The sequence below is a fragment of the Triturus cristatus genome, chromosome 2_2 (genome assembly GCF_964204655.1).
Source record: "Triturus cristatus chromosome 2_2, aTriCri1.1, whole genome shotgun sequence".
In the NCBI taxonomy this organism is placed as follows: domain Eukaryota; kingdom Metazoa; phylum Chordata; class Amphibia; order Caudata; family Salamandridae; genus Triturus; species Triturus cristatus.
Genome location: NC_140582.1, coordinates 751,462,501 through 751,478,884, shown reverse-complemented (window position 1 = coordinate 751,478,884; position 16,384 = coordinate 751,462,501). Strand labels below are relative to the sequence as shown.

At 47.2% G+C, this 16,384-nt stretch overlaps 1 protein-coding gene across 5 annotated transcripts in view; it reads left to right on the top strand.

Moving 5' to 3' along the window:
* Nucleotides 1-16,384, top strand: part of PCM1 (pericentriolar material 1) — a 1,275,228-nt gene that overhangs the window by 268,546 nt on the left and 990,298 nt on the right. The window lies entirely within an intron of this gene.

Below are 16,384 nucleotides of genomic sequence, written 5' to 3'. Positions count from 1 at the left end.
GTTTGGCTTACTCACTCTTATTTCATCTCTATTCAAGAAAATGACCTCTGCCTACCTGAGATGATGAGAGCTTTGAAAGAGACATGTAAGAGAAAACTAGGAAGATGTGCATAGGGAGTATTGGTGGATGAAGGCTGGTAAGAGATAGGCAGTGATCACTCTTTAATCAGTTATTAAGGACACAAGCAATGATCCACAGAGTTCAATGTTACATGGACCATCTCAGCAAACAGGGTTTGCTGTGTACCTCTGTCTGGACTCATGGCTCATCAAAGCCTGTCTGTTGGAGTTGGTGTCCCACCATATACTCTGGACAACTTCACTGATGTTCAACTTGGAATTTTCAGTCAGTTGTTGCAAATCTCACCTAAAGCCCTCCCAATGCATTCTTCTCATTGGGCCCATGCTAGATACTTTTTTGTTTTCAGCTTTCCCTTTTCAACGAGGATACGGGACATTCAAGACATGGTTCCCATGTTCCAGGAGGGAGCTCCAGTGACAGACCCGCAGGTCCTAGGTTTGCTTTGTCTTTTCGCTTCTTGCGTCTTCATGGTCACACAAGCAGTGACTCCGGCATCAGGGAAACTTGATGGAATCCATTGTAATCTCGAAAGACACTGCAATGGAGATGTTCTGGTGGGTAGCAGAGGTCAACTTCACTCGAGGTAGAACCTTCTGTCTCCTTTCAGCGATGATCTAAGTGGTAATGGATGCCTCCACCTTTGGGTAAGTTGCACAAGTGGATTACCTGAATATCAAAGTCCTTTGGTCTCCAGAAGAACTTAGATTGCACATGAATATGGTGGAATTAAGGGCTATCTGGTTTACATTCAAAGATTTTCTCCCTTCCATTTAGGTCAGTCGTCCCAGATCTTAATTGACAACTCGACCGCAATGCGGTATGTGAACCATTAGGAGGAGCGGGGCCCCAGGCTCTTTGCCGGGAAGCCCGCTGGCTCTGGACCTGGCTGCATCAGTATGGCATGTGACTGGTGGCCAGTCACTTGGAGGGCTCCTTGAACACCAGATCCGATAGCCCCAGTCTGCGTCATATTGCCGCCTACAAATGAAGCTGTCCCCCAGAGGTAGTCCAAGACGTTTTTACCTCTTGGGACGTACCGCGGGTGAATCTATTTACAACTCCGAGCAATGCTTAATGGTTGAAATTCTGCACCCTCCAGTATTCTTCTCAGGGAACCGTGGAGGACATTTCAGTTGATTTTGAAGCTTCAGCTTCACAATTTGTTTCCTCCAATACTCTTGGTTCCTCTACTCTTGGTTCCTCGAACTCGGAGGAAGATTCACCAAGACTGGCCCCAAGTCATTCTCACTGCTCCACATTGGCTGAGAAGGGTGTGGTAGTCAGACTAGAAGACATCATTAGAACACCTCTTCTTCGTTTTGCGCAGAGAGAGGACATGTAGTCTCAATTAGTAGAGCTGATTCTGCCCCCCAGTATTCAGAGGGTACACCTTCATGTGTGTCACCTTTTAGCTTTCACCAGAAGAGAAAGACCTTATCCTTTCTGCACGTCTCCCTTCTACCAAACCTGTGTAGCAGTGCGGTAGCTACAGTGAAGGGGTATCTTGCAACCGTGTCAGTGTTCTTTCTTTCTTCAGCATTGGATTGGGTAGAGGATGTGGCCTAACAGCTAGAGCGGTCAACCTCAGAGCTGGACAACCAGGTTTGAGTCTCTGCAGGGACGCTCAACATCCTTTGAGTCTGAGAAAATCACTTAATCTCCCTGTGCCTAACAAAAATGAATGTGTCTGTCTGTCACGCAACTGGTGCTCATTTAAAGCACACTCATACCTTCGGGTCTAGTTCGTGCTATATAAAACTCCCCATAAAACTCTGTTATATATTCACAAAAATGGATCATTCCCTGTCGTCCAGCTGCAAATCCCCGGTAGACTAACATAGCAGGATACAGTGTAAAATATACAGCATACTATATACAGTTCAATAACGGCCGTAGGCCTAAAACAGCATAGAATCTTTTGTAACACATTCACCTCTTTTGAAAGAACCCAAACTTCAGCCACTTATGTGGAAGCTTTAACCCTTCTACTCCGGCTAGAGGCTACTGTAGCTCGGATTTCTACGGGGTGGGTGGGTGGGAGTGTGTGTGTCTGTCTGTGCTCTGACTCTTCTGTAAACCTGAAATTGGTGCTGTTATGGTCTTTCCTGGGTTTGAACCAGCCCTAGCTTCAACACTGAGATACCGTGCATTATCAGTGTATTTATTGCCTTTATGCACTTCATAAGGCGTCACTTTAAAGACTTTTTCAACTAAAACTCTTAAGAACAGAGAAAGAAGGTTGGCATTATTCCTGATATACAATGAGAATATTACTCCTTCTAATAGGGATGCCCCCTCTTAAGTGGAGGATTCCGTGAAAAGTGCTCCCCCAGCACGTCCAAGAAAGCTGTGCATAAGTGGAGACTTGTTCAGTTTCTGAGCAGAATTTATTTGGTAGTGTTTTCAGCCACCTCCTCTGGTTATTCGCAGGATAAGCATAACTCAAGACACTATAGAGTCAATTAGCCTGTAGTAAAGAAGAAATCTTCAAAAGACTTCTCTTCAAAGGCATTGTTGACGATGAAAACTTTGACGACGACCATACTGTTGACTGCAACCTTTACTGTTGACGATGACCCTTCCATCAACTTTGTTCATTCTGTTGTCTATGTCGACATCGTTGACAACTGTCAAACTATCAACTGGGAAATCCTCGTCGACGAGGATACCGTCGATGACTGCTCTGTCAGCATTGAATTCAAGAGATGTTTTCTCACCATTATTGGTGTCAAGTTTACCTCCAGCTGAAATAATGCAATCAGACCAAGAATGCGAACTTGGGATTATGCCTCTGACAGTTTACAGCCCAACTCAATTGGATGTAAGATATATCCCAGATTTTGGAGAGGTTTGACTCAAATTGATATGAGAGAGACTCTGATGATGTTCTAAGCAACCAAAGTACCAATGGTTCAAGTACCAATGGCCTTTTTATCAACATTGCAACAGATGATGGAAACTTTAACTAAGTTATTATCACAGCATCCAGCCGATAAACCTAAAATGATGTTAACCTGCTACATCTAATCTGCCATCCCCTCTATCTGCTCCTTTGCCGGTTTCACCTCCTCGGCAACCATTGCTACTACCTCCTCCACCACCAAGGGAATCCTCTTCTAGATCTGTTTACAGAGAGCACATGGGACATTCGGATATGGATGGGGAGGGGGTGAAATTCCTTCAGGTGTTTGAGGACAAGATGATAGCAGATGGAAATTCATTGTACAAGTGGAAATGATTGAGAACTGAATCCACTGTATTCTACAGATAATATCTCTAGATTTCATTCATCAATAGAGCTGCCAAGAAATTCAACCTACCAAAGATGTCTGTAGATAAACCATGTTTTCTTCATGACTTTAAAGAGTAACCTTGCAAGTCTGTTACAACCATGCCCATTCTAGATTGTCTGGTTGGAAGGATTAAAATTAATGAGGACATCAGCTACAGTTCCAGTGGTGATAACCTTGTCTAGAGGAAAAGTAGAAAGCTCTGGATTAGGCTTCAGCTTGCCTCACTGATTGTACAAAACTAGATTCAGCCATGTTTTCAGCAGCTCAGAGAAGATCTAAGATTCCCATTAACACGATTCTCCAGACAAAGTTTGCAAATGCATTAATCTGAGCAGAAGAATTTTGTCTATGGCAGCAACCTCAATTAAGACAGCGAATACCCTGGTAATTCTAGGTCGTTATGTTGCGGGGACTCTGCACAAATACAGAACTATGCACAGGAAAACAGGACCTCACTGAATAGAGGTGTACCAACCTACCACATTAGTACCCAAAATCCCAAACCTACTGGCTATAGTGTCTCATTCGTTCTGTCTACAGCGCAGCTACCACTGATTAGACAACCCAGAACACGTCACTCTATCTTGGGAATCGCGGGAGCCAGACACTCTTTCGCGCACTCACTCATACTTGTCCACAATGCGAGTAATCAGAAACGTGGTATAGTTTAAAATGTTTATTTCAATTAACGTGTTCTCTGGTGCAGTACACGTGCCAATACTAGCAGCAAAATGCATAAACACAATATAGTCAGCATTGTTACAATACCATAGAATACAAACGGGTATCTCATGTTATAAAAAACAGTGGAAAAGGGCTAAACAACCTAACCAACCTCCCCGTAACAAGAGATAGTTTATTATAAAAAAGAAGACCTCTGGGCTTTGTCAGCAGACCCCCATACCTCAAGGCCTAGATGGAATGTTCACATTGCAGGACAAGCACAGCTCTTCTCTTCGGAAAGGTGTCTCTCCAAGTGTCTCAAAACAGGTTTCGTTTGCAATATTAACCCCTTCGATGCTCATGACGGAATGGTTCCGTCATGAGCATCGGTGCTCCTGTGCTCATGACGGATCCATTCCGTCATGAGGACCGGGGCACGAAATCCCTCTGCTGCAGACAGCAGAGGGATTTCCTTTTCTCCCCCAGAGCCTCAGGAGCTGGGGAAGAGCTTCCCCAGCTCCCGAGGCCCCCTCCCTGGTTTCTGTGAAAGGACGATCAGCGCGCACCTCGCGCTGTCGTCATTTCACAGAAACCGAAAGTAAAATGAACCTTTAGGTTCAGTTCAGTTTCACTTTCTACATGCTCAGGGGGCTATCTCAGCCCCCTGAGCACGTAGAAAGACGGGAGAGGTATCGTTGGAAAGGGGAGAATCTCCCCTTTCCAATGGTACCACTCCCCAGTGGATCCCTGCTTGGGGATCGCCACAGGAAGGTGATCCCCAAGCAGGGATCCACCCACTAGGCACCAGGGAGGGGGAGCTGCCCCTTGGGCAAGGGCTTTTGCTCCCCCATAAATATTTTGGGCACGGTCAGTCTTTCTGCCCCCCCTGGGGGGGTAGATGGGGGCAGTAGCCCCCAATCTGTCCCCCGGGGGGTAGAAAGCCCACTAGGCACCAGGGAATTCATGTAGATGTTTTGATTAGGGGTGGGGGCTGCCCAAAACGGGCATGCCGATGCCCCCAAGGCACAAAATCAGTCTTTCTGGCCCCCCTGGGGGGTAGATGGGGGCAGTAGCCCTCTAGACCCCAGGGATTTTATGTTATTATATTCATTAAGGGTGGGGGCTGCCCAAAACAGGCATGCTGATGCCCGCCCCCCCCCCCCTAAGGCACACAAGTAGTCTTTCTGCCCCCCCTGGGAGTAGATGGGGCAGTAGCCCCCAATCTGCCCCCCCCCGGGGGGTAGAAAGCCCACTAGGCACCAGGGAATTCATGTAAATATATTCATTAGGGGTGGGGGCTGCCCAAAACGGGCATGCCGATGCCCCCACCCCCCTAAGGCACACAATCAGTCTTCCTGCCCGCCCTGGGGGGCAGATGGGGCAGTAGCCCCCAATCTGCCCCCCCGGGGGGGCAGAAAGCCCTCTAAACGCCAGGGATTTTATGATAATTTATTCATTAGGGTGGGGGCTGCCCAAACCGGGCATGCCGATGCCCCCAAGGCACAAAATCAGTCTTTCTGCCCCCCCTGGGGGGCAGATGGGGCATTAGTTCCCAATCTGCCTCCCCGGGGGGGGGCAGAAAGCCCACTAGACGCCAGGGATTTTTTTTGGGCAAATTTTTATTAGGGTGGGGACATTGGCATGCCCATTTTTGGCAACCCCCACCCTAATTAAAATTTACCCAAAAAACTCTCCGGCGTCAAGTGGACTTTCTTCCTCCCCTGGGGGGCAGATGGGGGCATCAGCCCCCAATCTGCCCCACCGGGGGGGCAAAAAGCCCACTAGACGCCAGGGAGTTTTTTGGGGAAAATTTTAATTAGGGTGGGGGTTGCCCAAAACGGCCATGCCCATGCCCCCACCCCCTCCCCGCAAAAATTACAGCCTTCCTGCCTCCCCGGGGGACAGATGGGGCAGTAGTCCCCAATCTGCCCCTCCGGGGGGCAAAAAGCCCACTAGACGCCAGGGATTTTTTTAGGCAAATTTTAATTAGGGTGGGGGCATTGGCATGTCCGTTTTGAACTGCCCCCACCCTAATTAAAATTTGCCTTAAAAAATCCCTGGCATCTAGTGGACTTTCTGCCCCCCCGGGGGGGAAGATAGGGGCAGTAGCCCTCAATCTGCCCCCCTGGGGGGGCAAAAAGCCCACTGGACGCCAACGATTACGCTGGCTTTTTTTATGTGTGGGGGTGGTGGCTGCCCGGAATGGGCATACCAATGCCCCCACCCCCCAAAAAATAGCCACAGTGTTTTTGCCCCCCTTGGGGGCATATCGGGGCATTCCCCTCCCCCCGATGCCTCCCCCGGGTGGCAGAAAGTCAACTAGGCACAGAGTTGTTTTTTAGCAATATGCCTACCTGTGGATTTAAGGCCCTAGCGCAGCCATCACATAGGGAAACCTACCACACCCACACATTTCTGAAAACTAGACACCCGGGGGCTTCCAGGGAGGTATGGCTTGGGTGGATCCCCCAACGTTTTCTTACCCAGAATCCCCTGCAAACCTCAATTTTAGCTGAAAAAAAACCTTTTTTTCACATATTTTTGTGTTGGAAAGTTGTGGCATCACCGGGCTCACACAAATTTCCCACCACCCAGTGTTCCCCTAGGTCTAGTGGTAAAAATGGTGCCTCACTTGTGTGGGAGGCCCAAGTACCAGCGACAGGCAAGGGCCCAAACATTGTTTTGATAGGCAATGTGGATTTCGCCTCACAACGTTTTGGGCCCTTGCCTGCCGCGGGTACTTGGGCCTCCCACACAAGTGAGGCACCATTTTTACCGGGAGAGCTGGGGGAACGCTGGGTGGTGGTAAATTTGTGTGAGCCCGGTGATGCCACAACTTTCCCACACCAAAATGTGTGAAAAAAGTGATTTTTTGCATGTAAAATTGAGGTTTGCAGGGGATTCTGGGTAAGGAAACGTTGGGGGATCCACGCAAGCCATACCTCCCTGGAAGCCGCCGGGTGTCTAGTTTTCAGAAATGTGTGGGTTTGGTAGGTTTCCCTAGGTGCCGGTAGGGCTAAAAAACTACAGCTCGTCACTTTGCCAAAAAAGGGTCATTTTTCACTGCAAAATTGAGGTGTGACCACGTTGCGTTTTGCGCCGTTTCCTGTCGCGGGCACTAGGCCGACCCGCACAAGTGAGGTACCATTTTTCTCGTAGGACTTTGGGGAACGCGGGGTGGGTGGAAATTTGTGATCCACGCAGATTCCAGAACTTTCCATCACAGAAATGTGGGGAAAATGTGTTTTTTTGTCAATTATTTACGTTTGCAAGGGATTCTGGGTAACAGATTATGGTGGGAGGCACTCAAGTCACCCCATCCTGGATTCCCCTGGGTGTCTAGTTTTCAAAAATGTATAGGTTTGCTAGGTTTCCCTAGGTGCCGGCAGAGCTAGGGTTCAAAAACTACAGCTAGACTCTTCGCAATAAATGTGTAAATTTTCAGTGTGAAAATGTGGTGTGTTCACCTTAGGTTTTGAGCCACTTCCTGTCGTGGGCACTATGCCTACCCACACAAGTGAGGTACCATTTTTATCGGGAGACTTAGGGTAGTTCAGATTTGTAAAGTAACTGTTATTACCTATTGATTTTTGATGTATTTCTCCCTTCCAAATGAAAGACATTGTGTAAAAAAAAAGTCATTTTGAAAAATAACCAATAATTGCCATGCAAGTATGAGTATTCCCAATTTCGAAAATGTGCAAATATGCACTGTTTCTAAACTCTGTAATTTGTTCCCATTTCAGAAATACATAGGTGTCTTTCATACCGATTTTTCCATGTATACATTTTTACACTATAATTGCTATATACCCGGAACTAAAAAAAAAAACCATTACAAAATGCTGCTCAGTTTTTTACTCTGGGTTCGTTGGGCTCTTGGTGAACCTACAAGTCCTATATATCCCCACAACCAGGAAGGTCCAGCTGATGTAACGGTACATTGCTTTCTAAGAGATGTCATAATTAGAAGAAGTTACAGGTGAAAACGTTGACACAAAAGGCTGCTTTTTTCAACTAATTTTTAATTTTTCCTATTTTTAACTGTTAGTTTCTATAAAGAAACCTTGATGGATCTACACAAATGACCCCTTGCTGAATTCAGAATTTTGTCTACTTTTCAAAAATGTATAGCTTTCCAAGATCCATTATTGCTTTTCTACCCATTTCTACCATTATCTGGAAGGAGGTTGAAAGCACAAAAAATTGCAAAAATAGGGTATGTCCCAGAAAAATGTCAAAGCTGTGTAAAAAAAGTTGGATTTCTAACAAAAATCTGTCATTCCCTAAAAGCTGGAGAAATGGTGATTTCAGCCCCATAAACCCTTTTTTGATATCATTTGCAGCCACTTTTCCCCATTTTTCACAAAAAAAACAAAATTTTGCTGTATTTTGATTAATTTCTGGGAACCCTCTAGGAGAATCCACAAACCCTGGGTACCTTTAGAATCCACATGATGTTGGAAGAAAAGGACGCAAATTTGGCGTGGATACCTAATGTGGTCAAAAAGTTACAGGGGCCTAAGCGCGCACTACCCCAAATAGCCCAAAAAAGGCTTAGCACAGGAGGGGAAAAGGCCTAGCAGCGAAGGGGTTAAAGCACAAGATTTCCAGTAGTGCAGCTGTGTGTAGCATGTTATATCTAGGTGCGAGGTACTGACCAGTACGGAATAACAAGGGGCATTGTTGTTCGACCTTGAACATAGTGTGCAGACTAAACCTCCGAGTACTGCAGAGAACGTCCAACGTAGACCGTTCTCATGTGAAAGGGGCACAAACATGTCTTGCGAAATATATGCATGCAGTCTCCTGCGCAAAAAAACAGCCTCATGGCAGCGAAGCTCATGCTAACTTAGCCAATGTTGACAATGGACCTATAAACTATACTACAGTTATGATTGCCATATGTGGCATGACATCACTCATTTACTGGAAATGTTTCCTGAAGAGAAGAGGAAAGCGGCGAGAACAATCATAAAAGAAGTTGAGCTTACCTCTTCCTTCATTATTGACGCAGCAGTGGATATCCCGAACATAGGTTTTCGTCAACTAGCAGGAGGAACTGTACTAAGAAGACATAGCTGGTTAAAGTCTACAGCCTTCCATACTGACATCCAATCCAAGATTCTGGATATGCCTTTTGATGGGCTCACTCTTTTTGGCAAGCATGTAGGTGAAGCTTTGCTAGGTCTTAAAACTGACGCTGACACCACAAAGGTATTAGGACTTTTTTGTTTGAATCGGTTTGTCATTTTGCTTATGTAACATATACATACCCATTAGACATAGCTCGCATATGCATTACATTTACATTGTACGTTTCAGTGTGCAAATGCATGTTATTAGAGATCCAGAAGACTGTTCATACTAGCGAAGGCTTCCCAATGGGTACTTCTATATTAAGCATGACTTTACTCAAAACTTGCATATTCTCTGTTCGTGTTTCCATGTAGACCTGAACTGTGGAGGTGGGTATTAACCTAATAAGGACAAGGTAAGAGGAAGGAAGGGGACAACTGTGAGTGAAACACTGCTAAACCCTTTCCATCCCACACCCGGCCATATGTGCGTATCATGCTTAACATTGCTCTCAGTTGTGCTGGTCAGCCCCAGGAGTGACCCAAATGAAAGTGTCACACCTATACCTTCATTGGGGTGCAGTCAGGATAGCCCATCCACCCGCAACCCTTCCTCAGTGGTGTTGTCTCTCCCTGGCAAGGAACCCCATGCTGATTCATCTGACTTCAGCAGTGCCGATAGGATGGTCTCCCATTCTGTGGCCAGGAGGAAACTGCTGAGTCCCTGCGCAGGGCAACACTCTCTGCCTTGGCCCAGTTGAGTACGGAGCGGCGCCACGCTACTGCCTGTGGAGCCACCCGATGCCTTCTAGTGTTTAGTGTGTAGACGTTTGGCGACGGCTAGGCCCAAATCTAGGAAGCAGGAAGTGGCTCTGTGCTTCCTCCCCCTCCTAAACAGATAAAGAATGTAAGCCTCCCACCTAAAAGATATGTTGCGCCCTGTGCAGAGGAATAGGTTATTGGCTACCTCGCTCCTGTATGTAGCAAGTTTCGTACACTGCCATAGCATGTGCAAAATGTCTGCATTGGCTGAGTGACACCTGGGGCAAACTGAGTCCGTGCGACAGAAGTATGTATTGAGTTTGGCTGGGGTGCAAAGGTATTAGGACTTTTGCAGTATTTTAGATTTGGGATGTCAACTTTTTGTGGCTCAAAAAGATAAACAAATTCAAAAGAAGATTCAGTCAATAAGGAGGTCAGGTGATTTCATAATATCCTCAAAGACAGTCTAGTTATCCAGTATTGGGGTATCTTTCATAGATTCACATGCCTCAATCATTCCCCGTCGCCGAGGCGGGAGTCCCCGGTAAATAAAAAAGTAGTGCCAAAATGCTAGTAGTAGTAGTAGGCCCAAAGAAGAGGCCCAAAGCCTGTATCTTAGCTGCCTATCTACCTCATTATGCAAAAAGAACCAAGAATTTGGTAACAACCAATCAGACACCAGCACCCTTCTAGAACCCTCCCAGCAGAGCCAGTTCTCCTCAGATTTTCACCGCACGTCGTGTGGAAGGGAGTCTCCCTTAGTGCCTCTCAGTTTTCTTTCAACTTGCTTCAGCATGTCAGACAAGAAGGCTTTATTTAAGTCCTGCAGGACCTGCACCAAGAAGAGAGTCCATGTTGATGATCAACATGTAGACTGCATCTACTGCCTCTACCCTAAACATGAGGCAAAAGATTGCAAAATTTGCCGCACCTTCCCTACAAAAACTCTCAGGGATAGGGAGGCGAGAGTGCTTTTGTGGCTTAAATCCTCTTCGGCTGAGGAGGATGACAAAGCCTCTACTTCTAGCAAGAGAGCTAGATCGCAGGACAGCTCTTCCAGCGATGGGAAGAAGCGTCGGAAATCGCATCATTCTACTTCTGATGCGCACTCTCCTCAGGAATCTACAGTCAAGCAAACTGTGAGTAAAAGCCTTTCAAAATCTTTGGCTTACTCTCAATCTTCAGTTTCTGTCACCTCGTCTGCTTCTTCATTGACGCAAACATTCACGACGACGGCGCTTACCTCACCTATTATGTCTACGAAGATTACTATCCTCTCAAAGAAGCCCACCGTCGAGGGGTCGTCGACGAAGTCCTCGTCGACGAAGTCCGCAGTACCGCCGTCGACGATTCCGCCATTAAAAAGCCTGTCGACGTCGAGCTCGTCGACGAAGAGCTCGTCGACGAAGATTCCATCGTCGACGAAGATCCCGTCGACGAAGAGCTCGTCGACGTCGAGCCCGTCGACGAAGGGCCCGTCGACGAAGATTCCATCGACGTCGAGCCCGTCGACGACGGCTCCGTCGACGACGAGCCAGTCGACGACGATAGCACCATCTACGATCCCGTCGACGATCCCGTCGACGATCCCGTCGACGATCCCGTCTACCACGATCCCGTCGACGACGACCTCGTCGACGATGATCTCTACTCCAGTTTCCACCAGGACTTTTCAACTAAAGTCTTTTAAAAGGCAGGACATTTCACCGCTTACTCCCTCGCATCTCCTGGAAACTTATGTGCAGTGTGACAAGGATGATTATGTGGACGACGAGGACGAAGGGCCCTTTGGGGTTGCTCGCCATCCTTCGGAACTGCACATCAAATGTCAGGAGGACGATGAGGATGAGGATTATCAAGGGCATTACTATCAGGAAGACATAATCGTTCCGCATCATAGACCCTGCTACTCACAACCTCGTAGGAATGAGGTGTCACATCTGCCTCCTACTTTGATACAAGACCTACAGGCCATGCTTGCAGATTATAAGCAGCGTTTTCCACCGCAGCCAAACGTTCCACAGGTTCCACAGACTGCGCCGTAGCCGGACCCATTGCCTCTGCCTGAGGGTCCAGCCCCAATGCCTCAACTGCCTGATCCTCCACAGGACCCGCATCAGGATACAACCTCGGAGGAGGAATACGAAGAGGGCGAGTTGCCAGACCCAGCAGACCCTTGGGATTCATATATAATCCCTATGCCTTCGCCACCTACCCCTCTACCATCTGATTCGCCTCCAGAAGATATAGGGGGGTTCCATAACCTTATGCAGCGAGCTGCAACCAGGTTCAGCTTGCCGGTTACCATTGAGCAGTCTGACTGTTTTCTGCATGATTTTAAGGAGGAGTCAAGGAAGGTTACGAGAGCTATCCCTATCATTGACTATATTTGGAAAGAAGGGGTTAAAATCATGAAAAACCCGGCATCAGTACCAGCGGTGCTTCCACGGATTGACAAAAAATACCGTGCTCCAGCCGACAGTCCCTCTTGTCTCACTGGTCAACCGCGTCCAGACTCGGTTATATCTCAAGCTGCCCAACAAAAGTCTAAGAATCCGGCAGCACCGGTCACTACACCACCGGATAGGGAAGGACGCCGACTGGATCTAATTGGGAAAAAATTTTCAACTATGGCAGCTGCTTCCATCAGGGCAGCCAACTCCCTAGCGATAATTGGGCGTTATGACCGCCAGATGAGGTCAGAAATGGCAAGCTTTATCGACCTCATCCCAGAGGATAACAGGCAAGATGCTCGAAAGGTTTTGTTGGAGGGTGAGCGTGCAGCCTCAGAGACTATCGACTGCGCACTGGATATTGCGAATACCAACTTTCGCCAGTTGGCTGGGGCTGCGGTTCTTAGGCGCCAGGGTTGGCTGAAAGCTACCACGTTCAGACCAGAGGTCCAGACAAAAATATTGGACATGGCCTATGATGGCGAATCATTGTTTGGAAAACACATAGATGATGCACTCCAAGCAATTAAAACGGATACTGACACTGCAAGATCGTTGGGCTCCTTGCAATACAAAAGAGGTACCTTCAGAGGAGCAAGGGGCCGTGGATTTTCTTCCAGAGGAAGTTATCATACCCAACAAAATAGGTACCAGCCTCAGTATCGGCAATCATATCAGTCTTCCTACAGACAGACCAATACATCTGGTTTCTCTCGTCAAGGCGGACGAAAAAGATCGCAGAATCAGGGAAGAGACACCTCACGGAAGCAATGATTTCTGCAGGGCGCCTTTCACTCCTTTTCCCCTCCCTGTGGGTGCAAAAATTTCAACTTTTGCGACCAGGTGGCAAGAAATTACGTCGGACCAGTGGGTTCTGGACCTGGTTCACAACGGTCATACCTTAGAGTTTGTCACCAAACCACCCAACAAACCACCCAAGGGACCCCCTCCCCCTCGTCTTCACTTACTATTCAAGGAAGCTTTAACAATGCTCCTCAAGAACGCAATCGAGAAGGTTCCTGCGCTTCAAAAGGGGACAGGATTCTATTCCCGCTTTTTTCTCATCAAGAAGAAATCAGGGGAGTGGCGCCCAATCTTAGACCTTCGCAATCTGAACAGATTCCTCAAGAAGCAGGGATTTCGCATGGTCACTCTGGCGGAAATTCTAGGTTGCCTCAACGAGGGAGATTTTCTAGCTTCCTTAGATATGGAAGACGCTTACTTTCACATCCCAATACATCCGAAGCATCGCAAGTATCTTCGCTTCACAGTGGCTGGCGCCCATTACCAGTTCAAGGTGCTCCCGTCTGGGTTATAATCTGCCCCAAGGATCTTTACGAAGTGCCTAGCTCCAGTGGCAGCAGTGTTGCGCTCCCAAGGAATCCAAGTCTTTCCGTATTTAGACGACTGGCTAATAAAGGGTCCTTCGGAAAGATCAGTCAAGACTGCCGTGACAACATCTCTTCGTCTGTTCCATTCTCTGGGGCTTACGATCAACAGGAGCAAATCTCAATTACAACCAAGGCAGATCCTTCCCTTTTTGGGCGCGCTGTTAGATACCGTCCGCTGCAAGGCATTCTTGTCTCACGAACGGCAGGTTCGTCTTCAAAACTTAGCAATCCGAATTTCCAAAAGAAAGTCAGTTTCTGTCCGGATGTTCGCGTCGCTGCTAGGGATGTGCTCCTCTGCAATACACCTCGTTCCTCTGGCGCGGCTCCGCATGCGACCCTTGCAGGAGGAGTTACACCTTCAGTGGCAGCAGCTGAAGGGCTCCTTCGACGACATCATCAGAGTCACTTCAGGCATGAAGAGCGCTCTACGTTGGTGGTCCCATGTTCCCAACTTATCAGAAGGACTTACTTTCATTCAGAAAATTCCAGACTTTGTCCTCACTACCGATGCTTACATGGAAGGATGGGGAGGTCATCTCCAAGATTTACAGATACAGGGGAAGTGGTCCCCAGAGTACAAAAACAAACACATCAACAGTCTGGAATTGCGAGCAATTTTTCTGTCTCTGCAAGCTTTCCTTCCAAGGATTGCAGGTTCTTCGGTTCTGATTCGAACCGACAATACCACCAGCATGTTCTACGTGAACAAACAAGGAGGAACAAGATCAGCAACTTTGTCCACGGAAGCTCAGGAGTTGTGGGAATGGGTCACACTCCACAACATAACCCTCAGAGCAGAACATGTCAGAGGTCTCTGCAATACATTAGCGGACACGCTCAGCAGATCCCAATCAGATTGCCACGAATGGGAGCTGGAGCAAGCTCAGGTGCTCAGAATATTCAGAGCTTGGGGAACACCACCGCTGGATTTGTTCGCCACGAAGGAGAACAAGAAATGCCGCTTCTATGCCAGCAGATACCCTCAACAGGGCTCAAGGGGGAATGCCCTGTCCATGCGATGGTCAGGGATTTGTGCTTACGCTTTTCCCCCGATACCCCTGATACCGAGGGTCATACGCAAGATGAAGTTGGAGGGCTGTCGTCTCATCTTGATTGCACCCAGATGGCCACGCCAATACTGGTTTCAGGAGCTCCTATTGCTATCATAGGACCAGCCGATCAGTCTTCGCCCGACGCCCACAATGCTGTCAAGGAACAAGGGTCAGGTTCTCCACCCGGACCCTCAGTCCCTACATTTACACGCATGGCTCCTGACTTCTTAGAGTTTAAGGACCTGGATATCCCTCAGGACTGTAGGGATATATTAACAAAATCACGAGCTCAGAGCACAATAAAAACTTACCGTCTAAAATGGAAACGGTTTTGCTGCTGGTGTGAAGCAAACCAGGTGCACCCGGTGGATGACCCTGCAGAAAAGATCCTTCCTTACTTGTTACACCTGGCAAGATCTGGGCTTTCTTTCCCTTCAGTCAAGGTCCACTTAGCTGCACTTTCAAGATTCAGAAGGGGCGCTCATGGCCCTTCTCTTTGTTCATCCTCTTTAATTAAACAGTTTATGAAAGGACTATTCCGAGAGTTTCCTCCGGTCAGACTTCCGCCACCGGAATGGGAACTCAACACAGTCTTATTGCAGCTAATGAAGCATCCATTCGAGCCCATCCACAAGGCTGACCTAAAATTCCTTACATGGAAGGTTGCTTTACTTCTGGCTTTAACATCAGCTCGGAGAGTGAGTGAAATTCAGGCGTTTACTGTAAAGGAACCTTTTCTACGCTTCACTCAAGACTACGTGCACCTCCGAACTAATCCAACGTTTATACCTAAGGTGCCTTCACAGTTTCATCTTAATGAACCAGTGACGTTAAAGACTTTCTTTCCTAATCCATCCACCCCAGTGGAACGAGCCTTACATTCTCTCGATATCAAGAGATGTCTTAAATTCTATCTTCTGAAAACAAAGAACCTCAGAAAGTCTGATCAATTATTCGTGGCTTATGGCCAAACTACTCTGGGAAAGGCGGTTACAAAATCCACCATTGCCAGATGGATAGCATCTACAATACTTTTCTGCCATGACAAGGCTCACAGGCCTCTGTTGAGGAAACCCAAGGCCCATTCCACGAGGACAGTAGCAGCGTCTACAGCATTGTTTGCTGGTGTGACTCTGGAAAATATCTGCCGTGCTGCGACGTGGAAAAATGTCCACACTTTTACCAGACATTACTGCCTCCAATCTACGCATCGTGATGATGCAGCAGTGGGGCAAGCTGTACTACGACATCTGTTTCTTTGAGATACCTTCAGGTACCCTTTTTTCATATTTTAATATGTAAGATGTTGATATCTTTAATATAACAATGCAATCTGTTACAATGATGATTTGCTTTCATGTTAACATGCTTTTCTCTTTATAGATGGCATATTTTGAATTTTAAGATCTTTTCTTATACCTCTTGTTAACAAGCTGTGGATGTAATTAGGGAGTATCAGCACTAGTCTCCCGCCATCCGCAAACGACTGTATACTTGGTATACTGCTCGCTATTCTGATTCAGGCATGTGAATCTATGAAAGATACCCCAATACTGGATAAGAAAACAAGTTACTTACCTGTAACTACAGTTATCCAGTATTGGTATCTT